The 27159-nt window shown below is 33.5% G+C and overlaps 1 protein-coding gene across 2 annotated transcripts in view; it reads left to right on the top strand.

The window, feature by feature from the left end:
• ETHR (ecdysis triggering hormone receptor) overlaps window positions 1–27159 on the top strand; it is a 110310-nt gene that overhangs the window by 8459 nt on the left and 74692 nt on the right. For both annotated transcript variants that reach the window (XM_076130630.1, XM_076130629.1), the window contains exon 2: window positions 25872–25912. The gene's annotated coding sequence lies outside the window, so the exon portion shown is untranslated. The remainder of the gene's footprint in view (window positions 1–25871; window positions 25913–27159) is intronic.

A 27159-nucleotide genomic window follows, 5' to 3' on the forward strand; every position in this document is an offset into this window, starting at 1 on the left:
CGGCCTGCGTAATATGTATCACATAATATGTATCTTTTTCCCAGGAAGAACGCTATTTGGTACGAAAATTACAAACTTCCCTTGCCTCATTCACATTCTGCATCTTGCCATTCATGTATCTAATATTGAAACATTATTTTGACCAAGTAAAAAAAGGCAACGGTTCTCAATTCATCGTCGTGAAAATTTTGTGATCATGTCTTTTTCAGTCAATGGTTTGATACCCTTGCTTGAGATAGAAGTATCGTTTTGCAGAATATACACAATTCGGTTCAACTATTTTGACGCAAAAGAAGAAAATACAAACACAAGTGCTTATTTATAATATAAAGCATATTTTAGAAGACAAAATAAATAATTTGACGTACAAATAATCCAAGCACCATTGTAAATATTTATTAGCAATAAATACGATCACGGAATATTCTTACTACAATATCCTGAATTTCATGAAATTCTTAATGAAACAATAACGACACTTAAATCACTCAAATTGGGGGGAAATTTCTGAAAAAAATTGTCTTTGGATGTTGTCCAAACGACTAAATATCTTTGTCGGAGGTTGTCTAAGTGTTATTTATGATTGTCTTTCTGTAAGAATTGAAAAGAATATGTTGTTTTTAGGAAAGCATTGCTTATAGATGAGTAATTCTTACGGAAATATACATAGGTAAATTATTTTTAAGCACTTTGCCAATGTCGTTATGGTAGACTTTTGTCTTGTCTATGTCTATAAATATTTTCTTAAGAAGAGACTCGTGGCACTTTAAATCATCATGATTTAAAGTTGATACCTTAAAAAAATGGTCAGGAACTTATAAATACGTGGCTTAAAGATTCTAACTCTTGGATTCCTATAGCATGGGTCGAACTCCCATATATGCGGGTAAAAAGAAATGGTTTTAATGCTTGATATGTTATAGTAATATTTGACGCATAGACACATGATCGCTTTTTTATCATAACAAAATGCACACTGCCCAGCTTGAGCGATGCAAAATCACCCCTAAGCACCACTCCCTACTTAAAAGAATGAATCCAATTAATGATCTCTGCCTATCTGGCTCTTCTTTATGCCAGAGTCACTGATTCGATTTGAATAAAATTCTATACAAAGATAGTTGTGACCTAAGAACGAACATATCATATTATTATTTCAATTTTTATTCCGGAAATCCCCGGGAACAATGCTGGTAATAAGCCATAACTAAAGTCCACGTGAATGGAATGGCGGGCATAAGTTAATCTACTTCAAATTGAATCATTTCTTTATTAATCCTCACTAAAAGCAAATAACCACTATTTCACGTATCTAAATCACAATGAATTATCCTAGCACTATCACGGACATCTTACGATCGTCGCAAGTGCAGTGCTACATAAATCGCGTCAATTGAACGCGCAATGGAAACTAATCGCTTGAACCGGCATGGGCTATGTGGGAGCTGCACTATAGATATGAGACGTATTTATGGTTAGGACTATAGATTTGGGATAATTTTAGATTATGTTGAGCAATTTGATGTTACTTATGTAGTTATGATAACTGAAACAACAGTACTATAATGTAATCTACCAGTGAGTAAATGTTAAGCATAGGAAAATCTACATACACTTATTTTAGCCGACTTCAAAAAAGGAGGAGGTTATCAATTCGAGCGTAGTTTTTTATTATGAAATCTTATCCACATATAGGTGTCGGGTCTGATTGTACATAGTGTCCGATGTTTGTATGTTGGTAAAAAAGAAATGATTTGTTAACCGCTATTGGTGGCTTTTGGTAAGACCTAATCAAAAAATCACAATCTAGCTTTCCCAGCAGTGAAGCGACGACTAAAAATGACTTTTTTACATGAAGTAAATAATGAACTATTTAGATAAGGTATTGTTTTGGATGTAAAACACATAAAAAACATAAGCAAGTCAAAACAAGAAAGTTAGTCTCTTTAAAGATGCCCATAATTCACTAAGTCTAAACACAATATTGGAATAAGTTAATTTAAAAGTAATACAATCTGGAAGTATATTATCTTAGCCTGAACTTCAGTAATGATAATGTGAAAGTTTCTTTTTATCATAGAGATATAAGGATAATCGAATTAGGGGTTACTTAACTGGCGTAACTTATTAGGGAAGTTAAATTTAATATTAGTAATGATATAGTACTTTTTTTGTTTATAGCTTTTCGGGCCAAAACATTAGCCAAATAACTCCGAAAAAGGGTTTAATTTAAAAAACAAAGTTGTCTATTTCTATACCTAATTACATCGAAATTGACCCAGCCATCTAGCCCCAGAGGTAACAGACAGATTTTTTCAGACGCTAATAATTCAAAATTTCATCAGAATTTGTTCAACAGTTTTGGAGTCATTGAGTAACAAACATAAGTATATCCAATCACTAACATCCAAATTTTCGCATTTCTAATATAAAGTTTTAAGATAGTATGTATAATGTATAGTATAATATGTTTACGTGACGTCATTATCTCCAAAACAGTATTGTTATATAAAATTACATAATGTTTGTGTGGGAGAGGTGGAAGTAAGTCGGAACTAGACAAGATGTTACTTTACTTAGGTCATGTTTGTCTTACAAGTTTCATATCCTTAGAGGGCTAACTTTATCAACAGTTGAATTAATTTTGAGTGGATTACTAGGTAAATTATAAACAAAATAAATACAAAATGGTGGATGTAATAGGAAGTTGGGTGTGTAAGCAACTTTTGCCGAGGATATTTTGCAGTTTGGTGATTGCTTAGTTGTTTAATTTGGGCTCCTCCGTGCTTCGCGGGGCATGTATATGAGTAGGTTATTGTCAATTGAGACTACTTAGGAGAAAACAAGTGGAAGGTGTTTTAGAGGCAGACATAAAGATGGAATTTGTAGGAAAGATGGAAAGATGTTAATCCCAAGACATAAGACGTGACGCTCTTAACAGCCATGACAATTTGTTTAATAAAAAATTACTTTGAGAGTATTAATACAGTTAATATGACCTGAAAGAACTACAATATACACTCCAAACACATCATATCATGACTATCCCGTTACAAACACCGTCTGTTATGTATTACCATTATTTCCTCCGCAGTTCTTTTCAAAGAAAATCAGCTTTGACATCGTCTCCCACGTCTGTATTATTTGTTCAAAAATATATTTGTAAGTTTACGAGACATTGCCCCTATTCCCATCTTATATCTATTTTATACAGCTAGCTAAGAATTTGTGTCGGCTCTGGCCCCCAATGTGGCCAAATTACCATTTTTTCGGAATACGTTGATCGGATTTCTGTGACACGAGTCTGGTTAAAAATGTGATCTAGTTTTAGATTGTTAAGTTTATTGGAGTTTGTTGGGAATAATTTATATTATAAGTATTCTCATATTATCTTTGGTTTGATATTTATTCTTAGAAATAATAGCAGCCTATTAAAATTTGCAGTTTTAACTACGTTAACAAATGTGATAAGTGACAAACAAAAATATGGAACTTATTATAATGCGTAATAGTCTCAAGTAATTTGAATATCTCCGTCCTTGTAGAAAACGCAAGGAAAACACGAATGGAATAAAACCTATTTATAACCATTTATTATTTCTTAAAAATATCATCGACCTCGGCTTAATTTCATTGCGAAAAACAACTCGCAAAACAAACAACATTCGTTCAAAAACAAACGGAAAATTCCGCCATTTTGTTACTCGTTAAAAAAGTTTCCGAACCATTTTGACATTTTTGATCCTGGCACGGAAAAATGGCGCGAAGATCCGCCATTGAATTTATGACAAGACTTTAAGTGCCAAGCATTAGAGTTGCAAACTTTTTGAATTTAAAAAGTAATTTAAAGTTGTGGGACAGTTATTAACTGTCACTATCCTGTCATTGGGAAAGGATTCGACGAAGTTCGGTGAAAGATTTAACCCTATTTAATACCGTTCGAACGGAAATTAATTTAAAGAGTCAAATGAAGTCGGAAGCGAGATGGTTACGAGTTTTTAATGACTTTTAGCTGTTTACGAAAATTGAGTTCCGCAAATATTCAGGCTATAGACCGTTGTAAAAGAGAGAAATATAATTGTTAATCAGAAATTGCGATACATTTTGGTTATAAAAACGATATAATTGAAATTGGCGATAAAAAATAAGCATGAAATTCAAAGCAGAAATCAGTTGTTGAATAGATAGCATAGTAACACCGTTTTTAGGTACAAAAAGATAACGTTATTTTAAAACGCTATTCAACTTTTTTATCATTAAAAGTAAATGATAAAACGACCGAAAAAGTGTCATGAAATAGGAGCAGCCATGCTTTATTTTTAAAATTCTTTTCTTGCAAAAAAAATCAAAGAACGACGAAACACGATTCCGGCCAGTATCAGATCGTTCTCAATTTAAAATACAGTGAAAAGGTTTCAAGCAAAGAGTTTGCATTACGTTGAAATTTATATTGTTCTGTTAATTATTCTATGGCGTGCTTTTTGTTTGGTTATGTGCGTGCCTGATAGAAATATTTACATTAGCTAAAAGGTCATAGGAGCATGTATGCGTCTAATAAAAGGAAATATATCGACGTTGTGTGTTAGTTGAACGAAATGTTTGAACTTTTGTGTACAAAATAGTTTTGGTGGAAATTCCTATGTAGTTGACATGCGGGCTAGTAAATCAGTTAGATTGGAATGTCCACAACTTAATTTAAATATAATTCTTTATAGGAAGTACATTTATATACGTCCAAATATTTTTGTGGGTTAGCTGAATTTCTATTATATCATCGACAAATTTTAGAAGCCCTATTAAAAAAATAATTTTGTTTAATACCGAGGTTTAAATCTAATAAGCCGTTTTAGGTTTCAAAATTACCCTAAAAGCTAATTAAGATAAGGATCTAGATATTTTTGGTAAAAACAGTGTAGAAGAAATCAAAATCGACTTGGAAAAATTAAACTTCGGTTCCCAAGAAAAGGCTACGAAAAACAGCAACAAAAAGGAGAATGTACAACAATAATATTTGGTTTGTTTTCTCATTATTCCACCAATATACAGTATTGGGAGTTATAACAAGTTACAAGTTGTTAGCCGCTTATTTGTCTCGCCTAACAATTGTTATTGTTTAAAGACTTTGTTTTGAATTGGATGAAACGTGTAGGTCCAGTTTTAGCTAAAACAGAATACATTGTATTTTTTGTTTGGTGTCTTCTTTCTTTCCCATCCATGATGTGTCAAATGTTAGTTGGGAGAGCGACAGCGTAGGTAGATTGGCTGGGACTTTTGTTTCAACAGGGTCACTTAGCCGTCGAAAAGTTTAAAAATATTTTTTGATTTAAAATATTTAACACCATGTTATTGGCTAAATTAAGCATAAATCCAGGATCGCTAGGAAACTAATAAAAAAAGACAACTAGATTGTAGACATCCCTGACAGATGAGTAGTTGACCTTATTGGAGTCAGCACTCTACAACGAAAATATTCATTGAATCTTAAATAAAAACAACCAGCACAGACTTTCAATATATGCTCGTCAATATATAGATGATCAGGTGAAAAGGTTTTGAAGTTAATCGTCTATCGAATGTCCACGCGTAAGTCAGTAACCAATTCAAATTGAATTGTTCGTATAGCAGTTACGCTACATCTCTGCTTAATTCTAGAGATCTTTCAGCAGACATAATAAACAAACAAACAAACAAAGAGAGCCCACCAAGGTACAAAAACGATTATTGTCATTATTTTCATCCACCTTTTAGTATCTATTAGAACCAGTTTTCCTTGAACCACCTACTGGGTATAGAATTTCGTATAGAAATATCCTTAGGTAGGTAATAGTGGGTATCGTGAACTTATTAGTGCAAACAGGTGTGAAGATAACATTATCTGTGTGGTCGGAGCTACTGCCACCTACCGGCGAGTAATGGAGTGAAACTGACACCAAACGGCGATATTAGACGCTCCTACACTATTTGAGGAAATGTTTTCGGAAGACTGTTTTGGAATAAGATATAAGATCTGGGTTTTGGAACATGTCTGTGTATATTTTTATATCTGTTACATTGTACTGGGCTTTTATAAAGCTGTCTTTGTTTACGTTGAACTAGGTTGATTATGTGAATCTTTGTGTTTTAGTTGACCTCAAAAAGGAAGAGCTAGGAATGACTTTTATGGGTTTTTATTTAGGTAAGTTCCTAGATTGTTTCGCAAACTGAGACTATTTTTAATTAAAAAACGTGTACCTCAAATATTCATTGGTATTACAATGATCGTACAATACTTACCTAACAAATACACATTTCTACCTAAGTTTAAAACTACTCCATGTTAACCTTTTTAGCTAGAATAGCAAATACACGATATACAAAGTACACCAAAAAAGACAAACTACAGCTATCCTAAAAATGAAATAAAAAAGTCATTAAATAAAGATCCCGTCAATTTTCAAGACGCCATTGAAATACTTTCTATTTACAATTGAAAAACTTTTTTTGAACAAATGATCCGTGATGTTTATGCAAAAAGTTTTTATTTACTTGCTTGTTTTTATTTTTTATCGGCAGTTATTTAGTTTTTAGATCTAGACTGACTTTTAGACTACTAGACAGTTCTAGATTTAGACAATGGCTAAGTACTAAGGTAGTTAGGAATATAAGGAAGATTTTGCTAAGTTGAATTGATGAAAGTTGAAGTTTTAACTGGACATTATTTTATTTGTGTTTGTTATATTTTGAAATATACATTTTGTTTTTAGTTTCGCAAGAATAGTAGGGGTTTAGTAGTTTTTGAGAAAAACGGTATCTGTTTTAAAAAATCTGTCACTGAAAGACTAAATGTATTTAGAGGTTTATATTTCTTTAATTTACAGAAAATTCAGGGAACTATTCTAACATTTATTTACGCTTATAAAACGTAAAAATAAAGAAGAAAAGAGTAAGCTTTAATTTTAACATAATATATATGGTTCGACGATGCATATAATAGAATATTTAGCTAAGAAAATAATGTACTTTTATTATCGTGTATATTTTTGTCATCAAACAATTAGTATCGATCTAGTTTTGAATATTTTCAACGACCATAAGCACCAGCATAATGTCACAAATCATTATTTTTTATTTTCGGTAGACCGCCTGTTACACCCGGTATATAAGCAAACTTCTCAATATTTGAAAAATAAATCCAAATAAGCATAGTCAGGCATAATCTATACTATACTAATATTATAAAGCTGAAGAGTTTGTTTGTTTGAACGCGCTAATCTCAGGAACTACTGGTCCGATTTGAAAAATTATTTCAGTGTTAGATATCCTATTTATCGAGGATGGCTATAGGCTATATATCATTACGCTACTACCAATAGGAGCAGAGTACCAGTAAAAAATGTTACAAAAAAGGGGAAAATTTGACCCATTCTTTCTTATGTGACGCAAGCGAAGTTGCGCGGGTCAGCTAGTAAGATATAATCATGATTATAATTTATGTTAATCAGTCCAATATCACGAAGACATTCATTTGGTCAACGTCTCTAACTTCACAAGAAGTTTGCAAGTAAACCGGTTTAGAAATACATTTTTGCAATAAAATTCCGTCTGGCAGTTGCGCCTCTTTGTAATTTTAATTGCATTTGCATACCAGATTATAATATTTTAATTGATTTTATTGTATAACCATAAAATTGTAATATTTATGCAAAATAATATCTTTACTGAACTGGACCCGGTTTTGTACAGGTTTTGCTAATTTACACATATGTAGAAATTTTCATAGCGCCCATCTATAAATTGTGACGCTACAAATATCGCTTAGTAATATTTTTTTTAAAATAGAGTAAGATTTATTTAAAGTTATACAATGGTTTCAAAGATAATAAACCCTTTTTCAATCGTAGAAGAATGTCTTTTTGCATAGTTCTTATTCAAATATAAGAAGTCATCGAACACACTCATCCTTCATATCCAAATTTTAAATCTTTCTATTACTGACTAAGAATTTTAGGAAAAGATTCAGAACTATTCTAGATCTTTTTCTACAATTTTCTAATAGTTTTCCTTTCATAACCCATTCTTTTTCAAGTGCACCCTACATGTATAATAGCAAATGGCCCACCCTTATTTACAATGACAGATAACTTAGTTAAACTTAATAATGTTCACCCTTTTTCTCTTTATAGAGCGCACTTTTTCGTTGAAAAGGGACAAAGAATTTTCAACTTGCTGACAAAGGGAAACTATGGGTGTGAAAAATACCTTTGCCCACATTTGTAAGGTTTCGCATACAGTGAAGAACCATTCACTTGTCCCAAAACAAATGAAATTGCACTGAAATCCTTGTTTTATGCACTTTTGCAGTTTCAAAGCGTGGTAAGCCGGCAGATTTCGGTCCAGGTGGCTTGCTGCTTGGATCAAATTCGAATGAAGCCGGGTTAAGTTCGAGCCAATGTCAAATCGTATTCATAATATAATAATAATAAATAAATTTAACCCATTACTGTCCCACTACTGGGCAAGGGTGTCCTCCCGTAATGAGGGAGGGGTTAGGCCTTGAGTCCACCACGCTGGCCAAGTGCGGGTTGGGGACTTTGCATGCCCTCAATAAGTGTATTAAACAAATTTTAGGCAAGCAAGGTTTTCTCACGACGTTTTCCTTCACCGTTGGAGCATGTGATAATTATTTCTAATACACACATAACTTCTAAAAGTCATTGGTGTGTTGCCTCGGGTTCGAACCTGCGACCACTTGCGTGGGAGGTGTCAACTTATACCATAATTGAAAGCTGATTTGTTTTAAAGACATCTTCCGGATTTAGTTTTGTATTAAAACCATACAAACAACGGACACGTACATATAACCAGACCCGAAACAGTTAATTTGTAGATCGCACAAATATTTGTCTCGTATCGGAATCGAACCACTGCTCCACAGAGGCCGTCATAACTAACTTAAACCAAGTCTATATTATTGCAATATGCTTGTTCATCCCACGTTTTGACCTCTTTTAACTGTTTCTTGGTCAAGGTTTTAAGGAACCATATTTGACGCATTATGTTCTTCGAAAACCAATAATCGGTGGTGACTAATGGTTGTAATATTCCCATATGCACCTTTTCACTGTAACTTATGACGAAATCCTGTTGCCAATTGTTTTTTTGTAAATCTTAAAGCCTTGGATCAGTCAGCAAAGTTTAGTTTAATTATGTAACTAGCAGATCCGGTAGATATTGGATTGCCTTAACGCATTACTAGATCATTGCACCTTTTGACATCTTCAAGAATGTTTTTTAAAACTTGGATCCTTATTTTACTACATATTGCGACTTAATCCATTTCGAACCGTGAAATAACGCTTTTGGGTACCAAACATGCAAATTAATTTCTGTTGACTGCCTCCGTGGCGCAGTGGTTTAGGTCGCCACGCCGCTACCATTGCATCAGGAGATCGAGGGTTCGGTTCCCACACGGAACAATTATTAGTGCGGTCCACAAATTATTGTTTCGGGTCTGGTTGTACTTTGTGTCCGTTGTTTGTATGTTTGTAATAGTCCCCGCGCCACAAGAGCAATACTTAGTGCGGGAGTCCTTAAAAAAATATATAATTGACTTACTACGGTTCATTCTCTGGGCTTAGGACAAAGGGCTTACGTGTTGTCCTCATATGTCGCTAGATAATAAATTATATTACACATTAAAATGATGAACGCATTCTATTATGTACCATTTTAGGAAGTATTTTTATAGCATTATGATAGGGCTTTGTATTCCTAAACGGTAAGAAATTAATGATGATGATGTTTTCTTTTTATTATTTAGAGATCTTATCTGTCACTACGACGGTGGTCTAATGAGGTCACTGCTAGTCGTGAACGAATGATGATGAGTGAATGAGAGAATGGATAAATGGTGAACACTCAAATAAAAACCTTAAAACCCACTTTAACAACAGGTTAAATATAAGCTATTTTGCGTCCACTTGTGTGACTTTCTTCATGAAGAAAAGTAGCCATATCTCCTTAAGGTTAACTGTTTTGTCAAATTCCATCTAAATCGGTTCACCAATTTCAAAGTTAAAAAACAGATCGATAGTCAGAATTCAAGTTACGCATTTAAACATACCTTTCACATTTTAAAGCATGAACTTGGTTTTAACAATCACCTTAGCAAGTGAGTCACATTCTCTTATTTTAAACTCTTTAGAAGTGAACTGTAAAATAAGTTCTACTTAGAAACATACGTTCCTTCGTCACTAGTTTTTACGACAAACCACTGCGGAACAGACTTGAAGCGGTTGACTGGCAAAAAGTGCGTAATAAAATATTCTACGTTAGATTGGAAACTAGGTAGGATTTAGTATCCGTTGCCCTCGAGGGATTCAAGCCGCTATCATTAAATATGGGTCGAGTTTATTTGCAGAATTTGAGAAATAAAAATGTCTGCCTAACGTAAGAATTTTGTGAGAATTCTGTTAAAAAATGCATGGCATTTAATTATTTATTTGTTAATCCAATTAGGGGATGAGGTTGAGCGTCAATGTTTTACACGGAAAATTTAAATATTTTGTCGATTTAAATATTGGATGGTTTTTGCTAAACTTTTGTAGGTATTATTAAATGTTAGTAAGTGTCTTGTATTTTTTTGTTTACGTTATTAATTTTACTTATTATAGAAGAATAGGTGAAATGTTTTTGATTTTCACTTGACTTTTAAACTTTCGCGTTGCATGACAATTAGCTAAAATTATTTTTATACTAGTGCGGATCACGCATTTTGGTTTGCGTTTTGGCAATGGTTGCAAATGTTGTAATTTTTCGACAATAACATAAAAATATTGTTTCGTTTTTATTGTTATAAGGTAGATAGTAAAAATACCGACAATATTATGTCAAAGGACTAATAAAAAACGGTCCCTTTTAATCAATTCGCTCAAAGTTTTTGGAGCAAATAAATAGGAGGCGACCATTTTATTTATTACCTTTTGGAGTTCCGCAGTTTGAAGGAACTTTATTGGTTTAAAATGTTCACATTATTTTTTTGTATTCTCACAATAACTATGACATTAAAAATTGACCATATTTCGTCGATAATAACTGTAGATTTCATTGCCAATCTATTATATCATACTGTCTCTTGTCAGCGTCACTGTCCGCTATACTACTACGACTATAGTTATATGGCTACTTTCCCCTATAGTTCGGTTCATTGGGTAGGGCAAAAAGTAGACACGGATATACAGACAGACAGAGTTACTTTGAGATGTGTGTTGATTTGATAAAGTCAATGACCTTTACAACCAAACAAAATAACACTGACCTTGTATTTACTATAATTTAAAAAGAACCCAAAGCAACTATTAAGTTCGTGATAGCTTTTACCGTCCTGTTTTTATTATCGCCGCCATTAATGCGTCAACTTATTATTAAACTTTAACAAACTTCTGTTTTTTATTCACTAGAAATTAAGAAGTTTTCGACAAGTATTTTGTGGAAATAATGGCTTCCCTGTAATGTTAGAAAATACATTTTTATGGCGCAAGTTTTAATTGCTTAATTTACTGAAGGATGCTTCCGATTTTAACGGATTGGTTTTCTCTAATCGCTTTTAGAAGTCGTCGCCATTATTTTTCATGTGGTCGAGAATATTTTTTTACAAATAAAATTGTTGATGGAAAACAAAAAGTTTAGTACTAAAGAGGTTTTGTTTATAAGCTTTTAGGTAACGGAGAGTATGTCATTAAACTTCGCTGAACTTGTTTTTTGCTGATTTTATTTGTTAAATATAATATTGAAATAATCATAGTAGATCTTTAGAAGAACGGTTAAAATATGTTGTGATTAGATTTGATAGAGATGTCCAGTACAAGTCTTTGTCGCTATATTAAAATAACCATAGCCATTTTTTAAAATCCACAAATAGATTTTTCAGTCTTTTATAGTTTCTACGCATAGCTATGTACATAACTCGCAATAATTTTTTCATTCGAAGACCTTATTAGTCTCGTAGTCTTTTATTTAAAAACATGTAATTTAAAAACAAAAAATTACCTTATTTAGCATAGTTATTACATAAAGCGTATTCTAAGAACACAGTAATAACGAAATAAGGTTAAATACAAAAAAAAGACACCGGATTTAGGACTACAAGTACAAAAGATTACTCTAACCTAAGCAAAACTAGGCTCTTGTTACAAATCAAACAGAGACAGTAGCAAACAAAATAAGAAATGTAGTATTAAAAATGCTCTATTTTTAAGGTTCCGTACCCAAAGGGTAAAAACGGGACTCTATTACTAATACTCCTTTGTCTGTCGGTCTATCTGTTACCAGGTTGTATCTCGTGATAGTTAGATAGTTGACATTTGCACAGATGATGTAAGTATTTCAGTTTCGACTTCAACAACAAATACTAAAAAACTAATAAAATAAGTATTTAAGGGGGCATCATTACAACAGGCGTGATTTTTTGCTCGTTTTTGCTCGATATAAATAACTACAACAGGTATGGCAAGTGTAAATATGGATGATACGGAACCATCTGTTTGCTAGTTCGACACACACTTCACCGGTTTTTTTATAAATAACTGAACCCTTCGTGGGTTGGCACAACTCACACTTGGCCAGTTTTTAATACTATAAACTATTTGATATAAAAGCCAGTAGGTAAACGCCTGCGGTCAGCAATTAAGTGGCAGATTTCCCTCGACATCGGGCTATAAGCTCTTCTTAATATATACAGAAGGCCTTTTATTAAAACTGACCTATATTCATCGTCTGTGAGATGGCTTTTGATGGCACAGTTCAATATGTTTACAATTCGTGTAGTTTGTAATTATGTTACAATTTCTATGTCAATATTTAGTTGTAGAGGAGATGTTGCGAACGGTTTATGAAGTGTTGAATAACCGATAGATAAAGTAAAAGCGAATGAACTATTGAACGAAAGCAACTATACTAATTGAACGATCAGCTAACAGATGATACTATTATTCAGAACTGATAAACTAACTATAATGAGGTGTGGTAAAACCACAGTTAAGTTTCGAAAATGAGAAGTCTTGACTCGTCTATGTAATGAAATACTTATCCAGCATTTTACATCTCTCAAGGTATTACGAATATTTTAATGCCTAATCTGGAAAAAAGATATCCATTTTTTACGGCATTATTCTAGTAGTAATTCAGTTTTTATAGAAATAGTTGGTAACTAGTAGACCTTCCAGCTGAACTCAAAAGACCACATAGATCAACAATTTATTTGTCTTTGTTAGACTTTGGTATAACTTTAAGACTGCGTTGATAGTTTGATGTCCATATTTTAAATAACATGCTGAAAATAATGACAAGTTATGCCCAATCAACGAAAAATACGACCGTGAAAATTCCATTGTTTGACAGTAGCTGTCAAAAACTTTCCCGCCATTTCATAAAGCAGTGTTGCCCACGCTTGTAAATACACGTTAGCTAATTTATTATAAACATGTAACACAGGTATTTTAAATATTTATTTTCACTGCGTTTGTTTAAAAAATAATGAAACATGTAACGAAGCGTACTATTGTTTTCTATTTAATGTGTTTATTCATTACCTTTGTGTTTTTCAGATTAATAAATAACTACAGATATATTGGCTTTTGTTCTTCTTAATTGAGTATTTAGTATTCCAAACCGATTATTGATTTTTGAATACACATTAATTTATTCGTGGAAGTGAAATTTTTAGATTAACCCGATTTTTACAACATTTATTTTTAGATGCCTGAATGTGAATAAGTGAACGAAGTATTTTCTGTAAAGGTAAGCATAGCAAGCGACGTGCTTTGTTCTCTGCCTGTCCCTATATCGTAACAAAGCGTGAAATATGTTAAGATGAGATGATAAGATTCCTAAGAGTTCACAAGTTTCGACTGTTCTACCAGAAATTATTATTGCTCATACGGCTGTCCTGTATCTATTAGCATATTCAGTAACATTTATTGCAACTTCATTTTTTCACCAAACCATCTTTTTGCATACGCATACTCTTTTTACCTGCTAACACAACTAGTTATGGATATTAGTTGTGATATGCACCACTAACGACACATAATAACTGCTACATGCAACGTTATCGCGTTGAGCGGGACATCCTTAGCCGCCAGTGTTGCCATATCGCTGTATTTATGACCGCTTTGCATACTTAAACCGTAGTTCAGTGTTACAATATTATGAAATTTTGAAATATCGGTACTTTAGTATTGGTTTACTCTATAGATGTGCCATCGTAAGACCATAAAAGGGGTGAAAACAATAATTTAAAATCTATCCTGCGAGATTATAATATGTCGGCAAACTTATCTATCATACATACATCTATACTAATATTATAAAGCTGAAGAGTTTGTTTGTTTGTTTGTTTGTTTGAAAGCGCTAATCTCAGGAACTACTGGTCCGATTTGAAAAAATATTTAAATGTTAGATAGTCCATGTATCGAGGAAGGTTATAGGCTATATATCATTACGCTACGACCAATAGGAGCAGAGTAGCAGTGAAAAATGTTACAAAAACGGGGAAAAATATTACCCATTCTCTCTTATGTGACGCAAGCGAAGTTGCGCGGGTCAGCTAGTAACTAATATAATATTATTATTACGATTGTTATACCCGAAGGTGTAGGCAGAGATGTATGATATATCCACGTAACTCCATAATCAATGTTATTAACATGTAATACGAGAATATTGACTAGTATAACTTGCGTAGGTTAATCTAATGATATATTTGGAAAAAAGCAAAATTTTTCCGTCCCTTATCTTCAATTATTGCCAGCCCGAATTCCGTGAAAATTGATTCAGCTGTTTACCCGTTGAATCTTTACAGATAGACTTTCAAATCTAAAACATTAGTACTGAAATAATTTTGGCTAAAGCACGTAATTCGACTCAAGGGATTATCAGTTTAGTAGATTCTATATTAGTCTATAATAAAAGGTTAGGGACTGAAGTACTTATTTAATTGTCCATGAAAATGGGACATGAACGAGATGGGGTTGGATAATGAACATTAAATTCTCTGAAATTATATTATATTTACATTTACTGTCATTTCAATATCTTAATTGCTGAAATTGTTTGTTTGTTTACTTAATCGTATGCTTATTATCTTTTTTAACTTGTACGCACCAACTTTTTCTAGACAATCCATTTTAAATGTTTTTTTTAGAAAGTACACTATTTATTTAAACCAATGAATCGCTGAAATATTTACTCTACAGGGTAGGAAAGAATTATAGGCCCTAGAAAAAAACTACTGAAAATATTTCCAATATCATAATTGTCTGACACGAAGCATGGAAAAAATAAAATGCAAAGACGTTAATTAAAAAAAATACATGTCTCTGGATTTAAATATTTTTGATATGAACCCAGACCCATACAGGCCGGAAATCGAACTGAAAACTTCACAAGCCTCACCTTACATCATTGTCATCCGGAAACTGAAATAGCATCAACTTCCTAACCCATTTCATCAATAACCAATACTAACATAAAACTTGCATAACAACTAAATATCGGCCGACAACAGTTATTGTAACTTCCTTCGTTATCATTGCGTTCAAACCTGTTGTTCTTGTTTGTGCTGCTATTGATAGCAGGTGATAAGGTTTTTTAATTGTGTAGGTGCGTGGAATACGTTTTTGCAATGTCTTATGCCCGGTTTCTGAGGTACATTTAGCAGTAGTTTATCTATTCAAACTGTCATGTTTAACTTTAGCTAACGCTATTGAATAGATAAACTACCGCTAAATGGGTCTCAGAAAGAGAGAGAGTTAGTGATGTTTTTATTTTGGATTTCGTAATATACTTTCTTTATATTCGGTTTATTTTTTTATAGCCTGTTGAAAAAGGCCGTCATCTACTTATCTACTAAATTGTTATTATACCAGGAAAAAAAAATGATAGTTAAATTGTTATTTTAATTTACAACATGATATAATTTTATGAGGTATTTTAACCCTTTTAATACTTTGCCTTTATTATTTGAATGTGCAATAAACTAAAATAACAAAACACAATCAAACTTAAAACAATTATTAACGTTTTTATTTTCTGTTTACCACCTTGTAAAAATAGTACACTTCACCTTTTTATAACCATAATTATTATAAATCTAATTAAAAGCTAGATATTATGTAATTCGAAAATATTAACATAGATGATTAACCCAGGTTTTCCCTAAAATAAAGACATAACAGTAATACACTGAAACCAGATCTCGAAGCCTAAAATTTCATCCTCGATTTATTTTAACAACATCACAGCACGTTTTCTGCTATTATGTCACGATAATATGTATTGTTTTTACACAACATTAATTTAATGTGTTCCTGAATACTTTGAGAACGCGATTCAAGTTCTATTGAGCGACAGAGATGGCGCTAAACGACCTGTATCGTGCTATCTCTTTCTGACAGTGGTAGTTGGGTTGCTTTAGTATAACTGTGTGCCTTGTGCCGTACCATGATTCGTAAAAGGTGTCTTATTCTTCAGTGTGGAAAAGAGACAATGCGTGTAGCGTTGTCCCTTTCTTACGCTGCTAAAATAATGTTTTAAGGTGTTATTGTCCCTTGGTGTCTGAATTTTCGTAGTAATAGTTATGGAGCATGAAAATAATGTTTACACTAAATATCACGTTTGTAAGGTTTTATATTTGTTGCGAATAAAGAGGGTTTTGGCTGTGAATAGATGTTAGAAAATGTTTTTTGTGTAGTAGTGTACAGGTGTAATGTTTTGAAAGGGAAGATTAGTGAAAAGGTTCGTCTTTTTTATACTTTGCTATTTATAGTTTTTATCTTTACGCTCATCTGTGAAAGTTTTTTTTGTCTTAAGCTGAGATAGTTGATTAATCATTACTAGTTTTTTGTACCCAACTAATTCACATAAGCGGGTTTGCCTGATGAAATCTGTGATTTAAAATTTTAAAGGTTCCGCTTAAAATGAGCAACGATGGGACCTGACTATTGCTAACAGATGCTGGAAACAAAATATATACGTGATATTTCAATGGGGCTGCCGAAGGGTTTTTTTAATAATGGCATGAAACCCTTCGTGCGAGAGTTTGACTCGCTCCTGGCCGGTTGTATTATATTCACAAGAGTACAAAAATAGAAAAAGAATAGGACGGTTTTAGGATCGAGATTATTTCGGTCTTATTTTGTAATAGCCTGTATAGTCCTTTTTAAGCTTCTAAATATAGTCATTTTAGTCAATAACTATTGATATCTGTAAAGCTATTCAATAAACACGATCCAATTCTATATCAAATTCATTGCCCTCAAATCACAACCACTCAAGTACTGATAAACCACGAAATTTTCCAATAACTAGACCACAGAGTAATAAAATGGAGTGTGGAAGCTCCGAACAAACGGTTTGAAAGAATTTATACTTCCACAGAAGCATTACACCCGTCAACAAAAGATCAATCCGGACTAGGCAAGGTGACACTGCGTCAATTGCTTTGACTATCGTTTTAAGCTCTTATTGTGTTTGAGTTTGACCTCGCCATAGTAAAAAAATATTATATTAATTAATATATTGTTCCTAAGTTTAAGGTTTATAAAGTAGACGACAAAAGGATATTTTTTATTGTGGATACCAAACTTCATGCCTTCTGTCAAGTCTTAAAAGAACGGGCCAAAACAATCACATAAATTCTGCTTCAAAAGTCCTTTTTTTGCTGTCAAAAATCTAATTAGTATGTTAACTTTTTAACTAAGATGCGTGAATCTGTTAATGTGACATTTCAAACGTTTGTTTCGTTTCCATACTGATATAACTTTCTACACTGTGCCCAAACAATATTTCCTATCAATTTGTCAAAAGCTTTTATTGAAATTCGGCCACCGACCACTCAGGCTATGTCAATACAGTAATCAAACCAGCTCAGTAGTGGTTTTTGTAAAGTGATCTACGGCAAAAAGCTTGCATTATCCACTTCAATTGGTTTCCATTACACGTTTAGTGCCCTCTTGCGATATTTTGTTTGTTTTAAATATTGGGATTGCGACGTTCTTCGCGAAATTTGGTTGTTTTGATATTGGTATTGCGATTTTTATTTGTGGTAATTATGTTTAGATATTGTGTTTTAAGTAGTGTTTTATATTAGCTTTACTTTTTATAAGTTTTAGTAAGAAAAGATGTATGGATGTGAGTGTGGCAAGGGAAATTTGTAAGGATCGTACCATATGGTGTTCTTTGGTCTCTGCTTACAAGAATTAGATAATGATGTGTAAAGTGCGATTAGTTCTTGAGTACTAGTAGCTAACAATGGATTTGCCTGGTTTGTAGGTTTGCACATACAATATGTTTATAATAAATAGCTTCAAATATCTCTCTGGTAATATAATGTTTAGAGGGCGAAAGATTTTTTTTTCTTTTAGGATAACACATTAAAAAGGCTGTATTTTATGACTCAGCTGTATTTGCGCGTGTCATTTGAGCAACAATAGAAACCCATATCTAACCTCGGATTTCGAGATATTTCTATGATAAAATGTCATTAAAATCAGTTTAGCGGTTTAGTCCAAAACAGACCGACATACTTTAGCGATTTTAGAATAGATAGTAGCATAGATTAAGATGTTTTTATCCCATTAGTAGGTCAACATAACGTTTTCACTTACAAAAAAGGCAATTGTGTGGTTGTAGAACATTTGGCAATGATGGCACTTACCCTTTTACGGCATCGACCGTGGCATTAGAAACTATAGGTAATTCCAATGGGTTTCTACCTAAATTGTGGCGTTACGTAAGTGATTTAGACATTGCGATCTTTATGGGATGTTTTGTAATGTTTTAGTGATTATATTTGGTTATTGTGTAGCTGTTTATAAGTATGTAGGTTAATGAGGGGCTCTGATTAGTATATTTAAATTGTTAGGTAATAGTTTAGGTATTTTTTTTGGGAAAACCTATCGCATTATTGTTCTGTGGTCGCAGGGACTTTAACAAATAAAGGATAATGATACAGAAAACGTGCAACCAGACTCGGCGTGTGTTTCGATTCGATTTCGATTCCCCCAGTGGGCAATTTGTCCACTGGGGGAATCGAACCTGCAACCTCCTGACGCCATGTAAGTGGGCCACCAAGTAAACCACTGCACCATGAAGGGAGTGAAAATTACTCTTTTCTAACTTTCAGTCTGTTTTTTGTGAAAATTGCATTTTATTTAAATGTTAGGAGCGATCAAATCGCCATGTCTCTTTGCTTGAAGGCGAAGTCATGGGTAAATGTATTCTTAAACTTATAAAGCATTTGTTTATCTCTGCGATTACGTCTGCTTGCGTTTTATTATAAAAGCATAAGATAGCCTTTGAATTCACCTTAAATGTAACCTAACAATAACAATAAATCGATTCAACCAACATGAAAGCTTCACATAAATATTTTACATGGAGCGACTGCCTATCGGAGCACGACAACGCCGTTACCTGGGATATAACACGATATTCCTCGGTAAGACTGGTTGTCAGACTTTCAAGCTTCTGACTACTGTTAACGACTGTCAAAGATCTTCGAAAATGACAACCGGGACCCACAAGTTACCGTGGCTTCCGAAACACGGAGGAACTCTATATGTATAAGATGGTCACGTTGGTCACCCATCCACAGAACCACCTCGGCAAGCGTGGCTTAACCTCAGAGATCGATCCGCGCGGCTGTTGTTAACTAAGCCACGAGCTCATTGGTATTGGTATATTACTCATATTTCCGTTAACCTTGGCAGCCCTATTCGTGTTAAAACCCTTTTATTTTCAACTGACGTTTCCGTCGTGTGACGAGTGTGATGACGTGTCCAGAGTGTTGTCTGTCATGTGACAGCTTGTTTATTAATATTCGAGTGTACGAACATTGAAGATTCATTGGTGTTTAAGGCTAAGTTCATATGATCGCGCGTTTCTCGGTTCTGTTACCGCGCGGTGATGTAGACTATAGTAGCTGTTTACTCCGATGTGTACCGCGCGGTCAAAAGTTCGCGCGGTTCCGCGTGATCATATGAACTTAGCTTAATTTATGCGATACTAGCTGTCGCCCGTGGCTTAGTCTCGCGTGGACTATACTTTTTCCGGTTCACAATCAGTCATTTCCGTTAGTCAGTCACTCGGTAAGGGAAGAGTTATTATTATAAATATTGATTGATTTGTTCTAATTATTGAGGTCACGAAAGATGTGTTTGTATTTAAACAAATTACATAGAACGAGATATCTACCGGGTCTAACTGCTATGTTTTTTACAGTTTTTACTGCCTGTTTTTGTAATTTAATTTACTACTTCCGTATAAATATGCCTCCTTTTATAGTTCAGCTCTTGGTTTGTAAGGGCGTGACTTTATTTTAGACAGACATAAACATTCTTTTTCACATCTACCACATTTTCCTAAACTAGGCAACTCAAAGGCCTTTGAAGTGGCTTAACGACTGTCATCTTAATTTACAACAACCGGGACTGACTTTTTACATGCCCTCTGAAACACGGAGTCTCCCAGGTCATATACCACTATGCGGTCACCCATGTATGGAATGCCCGCGCCAAGGTTTGCTTTACTCACATATCGTTTACCGACCGGTTATCACCACTGGCTATGGGTGCCTCCTACCCTATCTATTTACGTAATAATTTCGAGCTTACATAAGTTTTGTAAAAGTTTATAGTCTCTAAACATGTCCGCAAAATTCGTCCTAAATTAAAATAAATAAGATATGAAATAATATAACAAAGACACTCATATTGCAATGGACGTGTAAAGCCGTGCTCGCGCCAACAGACCGACTGTCATGTAACATTATAACGTGAGGCTTAGTACTAATGTGATCGTGAACGAGTTGTGGACCTGACTTTTTGATGTACGTGCGATAAATGTACAGCCAAGATCAGGAAATTAGATATTTTTGTACATAGTCGTAAATTATGTAACACCAATGATTTTTGTACAAAAACTAGCTGACCCTCGCAACTTCGCTTGCGTCACATAAGAGAAACATAATTTTCCCCGTTTTTGTAACATTTTTCACTGGTACTCTGCTCCTATTGGTTGTAGCGTGATGATATATAGCCTATAGTCTTCCTCAATAAATGGGCTATCTAACACTGAAAGAATTTTTCAAATCGGACCCGTAGTTCCTGAGATTAGCGCGTTCAAACAAACAAACAAGCAAACTCTTCAGCTTTATAATATTAGTATAGATATGTTTCGACTATTTTATATTTTACGTAAAATATGAACGAACAAAAAGTAAAGTATTCCGAATTAATATGAAAACAAAATGTATGTTGGTTAAACATACATTGTTCAGTAGAAGACGTCACATGGCTAAGATGATGATTAAACATACATGCGTCTAAAAATTGCTATTTCATAAAAAAACAATTTATTTCGAATAAATAAACCTATGATCTTACATTAAAACGTAATATCTCAGAACTTGGCCGTAATTTAACAAATATAGTGTAGTTATTATAAACTTGGCACGAACTAGGGACATAACGCTGACAGGTCCATGTTGAGACTGTGACACGAGTGAGATAATTCTCAGAGAATTGGCAACTAACCACCAGTCTGGTAGAGCTGTGGTGTGAAGGACTGGCCAGTTGTTAAAACGTGTTAGAATGGATAATGTACTGGCTGAAAGGTGAGAATTAAGATGTTCGTTTAGTTAAGACGAACTATAAACTGACTTAATGAATTAATTAATTTTAAGAGGTACCACTCGTAGGTACTAGGTACTCTTATTACTTGTTAGTGAAAAGAAAAGTCATACAAAATGCTTCCTTTGGCTTTATATTTACGAATAGTGACTTATTTAACGTCAAAATATAAACTGTAATTAATTTCTTGTAAAACACTCCTTTCTACTCTTTATCTCTATATTTTTCTCTACAGTCAAGTTTCAAATTCCTTCCTCCGCGCCATACACGCTTAAAGGGGAACGAAAGTTTTTTTTCTTCACGTTTAACATTGTAGGATTCTTCGTTCAGATTTCGCCAGGATGGTTTCAAGCATACATTGACATAAAAAGTTCACTACTAACCCCCGGTTTCTGAGTACATTTATCGGTAGTTTATCTATTCAATAGCGTCTTTTTTATATGAGTTTAAACGCTATTGAATAGATAAACTACCGCTAAATGTACCTCAGAAACCGGGGGTAATTCAATTTTGAAGATTACTTTGCACGAAATCTTTAATTTTAATTGCTTGCTATTCTATAGTACCGACTGTAGAAAATACCTCTACACAGAGTACTACAGATTAACTTCAGTTAGCCTCCAGTCCGCATTACGTGCTATCAAAACATCAAGTTTTACGACTCAGGCTTAAAGATTAGAAAGAGATAAACTAAGGATTTTTTACTGTCTCCCTCTGTTTACGTCTGTCGTTAAATACGATATTAAACCACTATAAAAGTTAAAAACTTTGTAATATATGACAATAGATTAGGTTTAGTTTCTTTTTGATATTGTTCGTGATCTTCATAAAATTGTTTTAGTTATTTTTATAGTTGAGCAGTGATAGCCTAGTGGTATAAATTGACACCCACGCAAGTGGTTGCAGGTTCGAACCCGAGGCAACACACCAATGACTTTTCGAAGTTATATGTGTATTAGAAATAATCACTTGTTCCAACGGTGAAGGAAAACATCGTGATGCAACCTTGCATGCCTAAGAGCTCTTTAGAAAAGTTCTTGAAGGTATTCAATCCCCCCAACCCGCACTTGGCCAGCGTGGCAGACTCAAGATCTAACTCCTTCCTCATTGAAGGGGCAGACCCTTTCCCAGCAGTGGGACATTAATGGGTTATGTTTATTATTTCATTTTTATAGCACAGATCTTTTACTTATTATACTCGAAGATGCAGACAAAAGTATTTATCTATTATAACAGAGGCAATCTCATTACCATACCAAATTCTGCCTAGAGAAGTGCCTGCGACTCTATTTGCGTGAAAAGATACCTGTACCTCGATTCTGTACAACTATCGAGTACCGACAACCGTCTAGCCATCGAAATTTTGACATTTAGAATGTACTGCCAAAATGTTTGCTACGACACCCGCTAGAGGCGCTGATCAGTACCTCGATTCTGTACCACTATCGACTACCGACAACCGGCTAGGTACCGAAATTTTGACATTTAGAATGTACTGCCAAAATGTTTCCTACGACACCCGTCAAAGGCGCTGATCAGATTTTCATACAAAATTTCTCGCTGACAGGTCGGTTGTCGGTAGTCGATAGGAGTAGAGAATTGAGCTACAGATTTTCATACAAAATTTCTCTATGACAGTTCGGTTGTCGGTAGCCGATAGTAGCAGAGAATCGAAGCACTGGTTATAAGTGAACTGTATTTAAAATTTCATCGAAATTCATTTAGACACTCATGCTTGTAAACATGTGTACATTCTAATGATCATTTTCCCGCCAATAAATATTATAGTAGTATAAGTAATATCAGAGTATTTTGATACCAATATTCCACTTATCCCCGGTTTATGAGGTACGTTTTTTTTAAAGTTTAACGGTATTGAATTGATAAACTACTGCTAAACGTACTCAAAAACTGAGCATTAGTCCAACCTGTAAACCAAAGTCCAGACTTTATGTGTGCTGAAACTTATGTAACTCTCCCTTAAACCTTAGAAGCAGTATAAAAAAGGGCTAAAATATAGGGCACGTAGAAACTCTTGTAAGTTTCTTAAAAGGGTGTTTCAGTACAATTTAGTGTTGCTTTGAGCCTTAACACCTAATATCACTCTTAACCTGTAAAACACGACCTCGATTAAAGCTCAAAGCTAAAAGGAAGCACAAAATTACCTTTCTTTAGCTTTTTGTGAATTTTTTTTTTACTTTTAATAGTAATTAGAAAATTGAGACAGTAATTGCTGGAAAAAGGATTATTCTTCGTAAAACTTATTTTTCGGATAAAAAGACTACTATACCTTTTGATGATGGATCATTTGAATTGTCATTGGTGATGACTTCCTGCAAACAGGTTGATTTGACCTGTGGTTGTCTCCTTACAAAATGATCCTTTATTTTTTGATAAAATCGACATACGACATTATCTTAATATTCGACTAAAATCCAATCTCTAAAGTTATCTAAATAAAGTACTGACGAATTTAGCACGATTTTCTACTATAATTTTTTTTACTAAGGCATGTAACGTTTATTGCATCAAAATGGTTCTTAATACACAATACCTTGATTACTATTCACATATTGTCGACAGTAGTAGAAAACCCACAGTACCTACAAAACCCAATCGCATCAAGATCTCATATCACAAATATCCACGCAAGAATTCAAATCCAATACATTCAAAATACCGTTCCTTGCAATATCGTACAAATATAACCCAGATAGATGTGAATGTAGATAAAACTCTTGCAAATGTTATCTGCGAGGTACCTTCGCTATTTATCAAACTGTCAACGTTCAGTATTGCTGTAGTACCGAGTTGATAGAAGACGTTGCATTGTAGAATTTAGAATAGATTTGTGGATAGGGTTATTTTCGTAGTAGATGTAAATACACCAGTAATTTCGGCATTGTAAATGTAAGTCCCGTGTTATACAGAGGCGAGCCTATTGCTATTATTAAGATTAATCAAATATTAGAAAAGACCAATAGCACTTGGCGCGACACGAGAATAGAATAGGAGACCTCTTGATCAGCGATTGTACATATATGTCGCAGTCTAAGCTCTTAACCAGTCAAAACTATTATTGACTAGCAAAATCAGTCAAAACTGAACTATGAAACGTTGACTTGACAGGGTGTTCAGTCAAAAGTAGTTTTAACTGCAACATATACACCACTGCCCCAAACATGGTGACACGCCAACAAGTACGGCAAGATTTAGTTAAAGCTATCAAAGTCAATCAAAAACATTAAGCATTGAAATCTTACTACAATCTTAGACTAACATTTCAACAGTTATAAATCATAAGACAGCACAGAATATCAGTACGTCTTCGTTAACAATTCTTGCTAACATTTACATCGCTTGACATGTTTATTGTGCTACCGTTCACGTGCTCATGCAATTGACGTCAAAGCTTCGTGCTTTTGTATCCAGGTTGTACGTCCTACTAATATTATAAATGCGAAAGTTTGTGGGGATGGAGGTATATCATAGGTAATATTATTATGTTTGTTTATAGCACGGCATACAAAGTCTCTAACCCGCTCTTGGCCAGCGTGGTGGACTCAAGGCTTAACCCCTCCCACGTTTGATAGGCAACCCTTGTCGTAGTAAGTAGTGGGACGGTCATAAGTGAAAAAAATAATATAAAATGTTTGTTTATCTGTCACACAATAGGCACTGATCGCATTTTGGTAAAATTTTGTGAACGTCGACCTTGATTAAGATAGAATTTAATCTTTAATTTTAAACAAATCGTTGGGGAAGCTAAAATTTATATGAAGCCACGGACTTTATCATAACATAAATACAATATTTTTTATTTTTAATTTCACTGTCATTCTAATAATGACGGAAAATGTTAGCAAGATACATTTCACAAAAATAACAAAGATAGCATTGTAAGACATGCCTCAAGTCCGTTTGAAGTAACCGTATGAATTTTTATCTTAAACAATTGGCTCATTACATCTAAATTTCTATCTTAAACAATATGAAAGAATTTAAGACCTATTAAAAGACTTTCCTCATGACAACAGCTGTTACTAATCACCAACTTTTATTTTATTTTTAACTGACTAAAAAAAAGTAGAAGTTCTCAAATTGTCTATATTTTTTTTATGTAGTGACTCTTATATTTGAAAGCTGTTCCTACGAAATGACCACGTTTGTTTCATTTTAATTAATTGTTGTTTCTTTTTTCAGATATTTCGGTCACACCGCAACAAATAGATGGGCATTAAAAGGTAAATAGATTAACAAACATACAAATTTTGTATGTCACTTCTCAGAAGCTTAGATCTTAGAGATGTCCCACAAAACAATGAGAAAAAAGAAACTTGCAAATAGATTACGGAACTCACAGTTTTGGCTAGATTAGCGATTCGGCGACATCAAAGTGTTGGCCAATCGCCAGTTTTGTACAATCGCCAACGATCGTAATCTCGGGACAAAAAGTTTATAAAAAATCTTGTACTCGTGTGCTAGAAATAAATGAGTCATATTATGTTTATGGGGTTTCTATATGGTACTTATATAACGGTTATGTGGTGTATCATTCTAATTTATATGTAGGAGCGCTAATCATAAAAAAGAAATAATGTGCCAGTAAGACTAATGGAAAGAAAACCTTATTTACAATTTAAAATAAAACATAATCGATTTTTGACTTGACTGAGCTTCTGACACTTATATGATTTATTTTAGGCGTTAAGGAAGAAAATAGTGGCTAAAGTAATACATATTTTTAAATATTTTCTAGAATATATAATATACTAATTTGGGTATAACTTCCTGTTCAAAATAGGAACATTTAATAATAATATGTATACAAGTTCCAAATCCGAAATATTTTCTGCTCGGCTTGTAACATACGTGTACAGTCGCGATCAAAAAGCGAATAAGAAACCAAAACAAAAAACAAAATAAATTTAAATATTATACTTAAAACGTTGTTGTCAGATAATAATATATTTCAGTATGTATTAACGATCGATATTAAGGTCTGGGGGACTGATAATGTGTCGCTTTGATCTTACAAGTTTGTTTGTAAAGACACCCCCACAGTTTTTTGATGATTTCTGTTGACGATGGAGATGTAATTAAAATATATGTTTTTGAAATTAAATTGTTCTGTCGATTTTTTGTTCTTTCGGATTTTTAAACAACTTCTTTCAGACAAGCGTTGATATCATATTTATTTAGAATTTTTATAAATTAAAATAAGTTATTAGCATTAGTTTCTTTCATGTTTATATTAATTTTTAGGTTTTTTTTATTCAGGATTAAAATATATTATGTTAAGAAATATTTTTCGATTTAATACAGTTATTATGAGACAAAAACTAAATTGGTTAATTAATTAAACATATTTCATCAATTTTGAAACACGATAAAAAATATGTGTTCGAAACAAACCTGTATCATCCACACTACATGATATTATTTCTCTTTCATCTCTTTTAACGAAAAGAGATGGGACATTGTCTTATTT

This window comes from Anticarsia gemmatalis, chromosome 24 (assembly GCF_050436995.1).
Source record: "Anticarsia gemmatalis isolate Benzon Research Colony breed Stoneville strain chromosome 24, ilAntGemm2 primary, whole genome shotgun sequence".
In the NCBI taxonomy this organism is placed as follows: domain Eukaryota; kingdom Metazoa; phylum Arthropoda; class Insecta; order Lepidoptera; family Erebidae; genus Anticarsia; species Anticarsia gemmatalis.